Genomic DNA, 6000 nt, shown 5'->3' on the forward strand with positions numbered 1-6000 from the left:
ACCATTTTGTAGGGGCACTGCTATCTTTCAGTCAGCGGGCTTGCCGGGTCTCAAAAAGCTTTGATACTTGCTGAGTATGCAGCCTAAGAAACCCCAATATTAACAATCACAGAGGCTTTACAACAATAGACTACACATGAGAGAGACCGTGGAGAGTCATGATATGTCCATCTCTTAGAATGGCGCTGCTTTCTTGCAATCAGTGGGCTTGCCAGGTCTCAAAAAGCAATACAAAGTATGCAGCCTAAGATACCCCAATATTAACAATCACAGAGGCTTTGCAACAATACACGAGAGAGTCAGAACAAATAAACACCAAATTGTTGGCCGGGAACTGTCGCAGGCTGCCGCCTGGAGAGTCACGATGTGACCTTCTTGTAGGGGCACTGCTCTCTTGCAGTCAGTGGGCTTGCGGGCTCTCAAAAAGCATTGATACTTGCTGAGTATGCAGGATAAGAAACCCCAATATTAACAATCACAGAGGCTTTACAACAATACACGAGAGTCTGAACAAATAAACATCAAATTGTTGATCGGAAACTGTTGCAGACCGCCATCTGGAGAGTCACGATGTGACCGTTTTGTAGGGGCACTGCTATCTTTCAGTCAGTGGGCTTGCCGGGTCTCAAAAAGCTTTGATACTTGCTGAGTATGCAGCCTAAGAAACCCCAATATTAACAATCACAGAGGCTTTACAACAATAGACAACACATGAGAGAGACCGTGGAGAGTCATGATATGTCCATCTCTTAGAATGGCGCTGCTTTCTTGCAATCAGTGGGCTTGCCAGGTCTCAAAAAGCAATACAAAGTATGCAGCCTAAGATACCCCAATATTAACAATCACAGAGGCTTTGCAACAATACGCGAGAGAGTCAGAACAAATAAACACCAAATTGTTGGCCGGGAACTGTCGCAGGCTGCCGCCTGGAGAGTCACGATGTGACCTTCTTGTAGGGGCACTGCTCTCTTGCAGTCAGTGGGCTTGCGGGCTCTCAAAAAGCATTGATACTTGCAGAGTATGCAGGATAAGAAACCCCAATATTAACAATCACAGAGGCTTTACAACAATACACGAGAGTCTGAACAAATAAACATTAAATTGTTGATCGGAAACTGTTGCAGACCGCCATCTGGAGAGTCACGATGTGACCGTTTTGTAGGGGCACTGCTATCTTTCAGTCAGTGGGCTTGCCGGGTCTCAAAAAGCTTTGATACTTGCTGATTATGCAGCCTAAGAAACTCCAATATTAACAATCACAGATGCTTTACAACAATAGACAACACATGAGAGAGACTGTGGAGAGTCATGTCCATCTCTTAGAATGGCGCTGCTTTCTTGCAATCAGTGGACTTGCCAGGTCTCAAACAGCAATACAAAGTATGCAGCCTAAGATACCCCAATATTAACAATCACAGAGGCTTTACAACAATACACGAGAGAGTCAGAATACATAAACACCAAATTGTTGGCCGGAAACTGTCGCAGGCTGCCATCTGGAGAGTCACGATGTGACCTTCTTGTAGGGGCACTGCTCTCTTGCAGTCAGTGGGCTTGCGGGCTCTCAAAAAGCATTGATACTTGCAGAGTATGCAGGATAAGAAACCCCAATATTAACAATCACAGAGGCTTTACAACAATACACGAGAGAGTCGGAACAAATAAACATCAAATTGTTGGCCGGGAACTGTCGCAGGCTGCCGTCTGGAGAGTCACGATTTGACCGTCTTGTAGGGGCACTGCTCTCTTGCAGTCAGTGGGCTTGCCGGCTCTCAGAAAGCTTTGATACTTGCAGAGTATGCAGCCTAAGAAACCCCAATATTAGCAATCACAGAGGCTTTACAACAATACACGAGAGAGTCGGAACAAATAAACACCAATTGTTGACCAGGAACTGTCGCAGACCGCCATCTGGATGTGACTGTCTTGTAGGCGCTGTTACGACCAAGCATCCGCATTTGCGCGCTCTATTGTTCGCCTGTGGGCATGGATAAGTGCTGTGAATATGTGGTGATGGTCCAATGGCTCTAAGTGAGCCTGTTTTCAGGAATCCTGTTTTGTAAGCCTGTTTTGCTTTGTGGACACTCTGCAAATGCCAAATTGACCCTGCCAAGAGAACGTCTGGAAAAACACAAAGAAACGTCCCCCTGCGGGAAATGCAGGAAGTGCTTTCTTTCTTTTGTTCACCCTTCCAGTCGATAAGCCCTATCGTCCAGTGAGGAATGCCTACTTTCCAAAGGAGACGACAGAGTGACATGTCCGCTGACGTGCAGGACAAGAAAGGAGCATGACGCATACAGCCATTAAGTGATTTCCCAGGAATGCAGGAAAGATTTGCAATTGTCGAAAACGGACAATGCTGGGAGCGGATGCGGCGCCACGTGCACTCGGGTTTCTGAGAAGTAAAACCACTTGTCAGAACCAGCCTGTGGTTTCTTTGCTGAAGAATAGAAATGTACCTCCTCTCCTCGCCGTTCCCAAGCTTTTCCCGCCAACAAGTGATCACGCCCAACGAATGAATGCCGGACCAGTCAGTGCTTCAGACCATCAGTGCAGTGATGTGTTCGATTGGATGCCGATACCTGAGGGGCGTGCCCTGGATTTGGTTGGTCAGCATCTTCAGAGAGGGGCTGGACATAGGGGGTTTTAAGGACGCTGCAGAGCACGAAATGTCGCTCTGGGCCCTGGGTAAACGGCTCATCCAGTCGCTTTTCGCTATGAACTCTTAACGCTTGCCATTTTGCTGATGTACCCTTCTTTTTCGTGTAAATAATCTTGTAAATAAGTTTCTCAAAGTGCCATTAAACCTGCTTGTACATATTTCACCAACTTCGAAGATTCAATCCTACTTCAACCCCGAGTCTCTGCACGCTACCAAGTGAAGGCCGGGTCGACATAGCCCCAGCGTCACGACAACTGGTGGCAGCGGTGGGATCTGAATCTACAAGCCACAACATCTGATGACTGGAGGTGGGGCTGGATCTACAAGCTACAACATCTGGTGATTCGAGGTGGATCAGAATCTACAAGCCACAACATCTTGTGATCGGAGGTGGCATCTCAAGCAACAAGCAGGAGCAACAATCGGCCAACAAGAGGGCAGCTCGGAACATCGATCGCATGTGTGGGTGAGTGCTTGGCTTTTCTTCTGATGTGGACCAGGTTCTAGAACAGGGTTAGATTTTAGAACTGGTAAAAAGTGTTGAAACGCCTTTAGGTTTGGTAGTTTGCACTGTTGTTTTGGAAGTAGCCGACGCTCGGAGCGATCATGGACCTACAAAAGCTGCAGAAACCGGACCTGTTGCTATTGTGTGAGGAATTGGGAATTGATACAAGTGGTTTGGCACGAAAACCTTTGATTATAAAGGCAATCACAGATTTGGGAGCCGATGATGAGGAGCTCAGTGAAGCATGGAACCTCATCGCCCAAAAAAAGGAGGAGCAGCTCAGACAGCAGAAAGAGCGGGAAAAAGAAGAAAAGAGGCGTGAGCGCGAACTTGAGAGGGAAAAAGAGGAAAGGGAGCGCGAACGTGAGAGGGAAAAAGAGGAAAGGGAGCGCGAACGTGAGAGGGAAAGAGAGGAAAAGAAGCTAGACATTGAGCTCCGGAAATTAGAACTAGAGTTGAGCAAGAGGTCGGGCGATTGTCCCCAGCTAGCGGTACCTCGTCTCAACAAGGAGGCAGATTTCAAGATGTCAAAGTACATGCAGCCATATGTGATATCAGGGGATATCGGTCTGTATCTGGCTAACTTTGAGCGAACCTGCGAAAAACTGTCCTTCCAGCGAGACACTTGGTCTCAGAGATTATTGACGGTTCTGCCCTGCGAGGCAGCGGAGGTTGTCGCGCGGCTAAGCAAGGAGGACGCGGACAACTACGAGAAGGTCAAAGCTTGCCTTCTGAGAAAGTATAGGCTTAGCGCCGAGGCGTTCAGACAACGTTTTCGGAACGCTACTAAGTCCAGGGACGAGAGTTACCCTGAATTCCTGTACAATTTAAGAGTAAATTTGGGCGAGTGGCTAAAGAGCACAGATTCCTACAGTGATAGGGACGCTGTAGTCGAGCGAATTCTTTTGGAGCAGTTTTATAACTGCCTCCCAGAAAAAGAAAGAAATTGGTTACAGGACCGAGGCGAAATTAAGTCGGCAACTGAAGCTGCCGAACTTATTGAGGAGTATGCTTCGCGCCGACAATTCAGCAACCCAGCAGTGGATAGGCCCCGCAATCCCAAGTTCAGTGTGAAAAACCGTCAGGAAAGGCACTTTGCTAGAGTTGGAAACGAAGAAATGAAGGTTTCTTCAGGCAAATTCCCTAGAAAGGACGGCAGTGAGAAAAGTGGGGAAGTGACCAACGTGCAGAACACAAAAAATAAGCTTGAGGCTAGGAAGCCGCTCACATGCTTTAGGTGTAATGAGCAGGGTCACATTGCCGTCAACTGCCGGAAAGAAAAGATTGCTTTCTCGTATGTCAGGGACTGCGATGAAAATATGCAGCTTTTAGAACCCTACCTGCATGACCTAGTAGTCAACGGGAAGCCTTGCAAGGTACTGCGCGATTCGGCCGCAACGATGGATGTTGTCCATCCGGCGTATGTATCGCCTTCCGACTATACAGGACAGTGTGCATGGATCCGACAGGTAGTTGAGGAACAGAGTGTGTGCTTGCCGATCGCGAACGTGGTCATCGAGGGCCCTTTCGGCGAATTAACAACCGAGGCTGCCGTTTCAGGAAAGCTTCCTAAGTGCTATCCGTATTTGTTCTCCAACAAATCGGACATGCTGCTGCGAAAGAGGGGCATCCTTTTCGGAGACAGAGTTGTGCAAGCCTTAACACGTTCAAAGGCGCGAGAACTAGCTACACTGCTCATTCCAGAAAAATCCACAGCGGAGGAAACGGCAGTTAAAACAGTGGTAAATGCGGAAGATAGCAGGTCAGAAAACTTTGAGAGCGAGGCATCTCAGATATGTCAACTTGAAAGTGAGCTTGATGAGACGCGGAATGAGGACGTTCTTGAGAGTAACCTCTTGCCGCCAGTGTCTAGTAATCTCACGAGACTTTTAAGTGGAACTCGAGAGGACTTAGCTATGGAGCAAGCCAATGATCCCAAGATACAGGAGATAAGAGAGCGCCACCGCGCCACTAAGACAGCAAAGAACATTTCTTTTGAGATGAGAAAGGGAGTGCTGTATCGCTTATTCAAGGATAAGCGCGGAGTAGAGCGGGACCAATTAGTCGTTCCCCAAAAGTACCGCGGAGACTTACTGCGACTTTCCCATGGCAGCTCGTGGTCATGTCACCTTGGAATAAGGAAAACAAAGCAGAGGCTGTTGCAAGAATACTATTGGCCTGGATGTTTTAAGGACACGGAAAATTTTGTACGATCATGCGACACGTGCCAGCGGGTTGGAAAGGCGCAAGATAAGTGGAAAGCTCCGATGGTGTTAGTACCAATCATTACCGAGCCGTTTCACCGGTTAGTAATAGATGTAGTTGGGCCACTTCCTGTGACAGAGTCAGGGTACCGTTATATCCTCACTATGTTATGCCCAGCCACAAAGTTTCCAGAGGCTGTTCCGCTGCGCGAGGTGACGTCCGAGAGTGTAGTGGATTCGCTGCTGTCAGTGTTTGCACGAGTTGGATTCCCTTCCGAGGTCCAAAGTGATCAGGGTAGCGTTTTCACGAGTGTCCTCACCACCTCATTTCTCGAGCGATGCGGCATTAAGGTAGTGCATAGCTCGATCCATCATCCGCAGAGCAACAGCGTAGAAAGATGGCACTCTGTTCTCAAACGAGTCCTGAGGGGACTGTGCTATGAAAACAAGCGCGAATGGGATACCTGCCTGCCTGCAGCGCTTTTCGCTTTGCGGTCAGTGCCGCACGAATCCACTGGATTTAGCCCAGCCGAGTTGGTGTACGGAAGGTCACTGCGCTCACCTTTGCGAATGGTGCGCGAAGCCTGGGAGGGGCGCGGAGAAGACCCAACAGTAGTAGAATTCATTCT

This window comes from Amblyomma maculatum, chromosome 3 (assembly GCF_055883805.1).
Source record: "Amblyomma maculatum isolate TAMU_Amacu chromosome 3, ASM5588380v1, whole genome shotgun sequence".
Lineage (NCBI taxonomy): Eukaryota > Metazoa > Arthropoda > Arachnida > Ixodida > Ixodidae > Amblyomma > Amblyomma maculatum.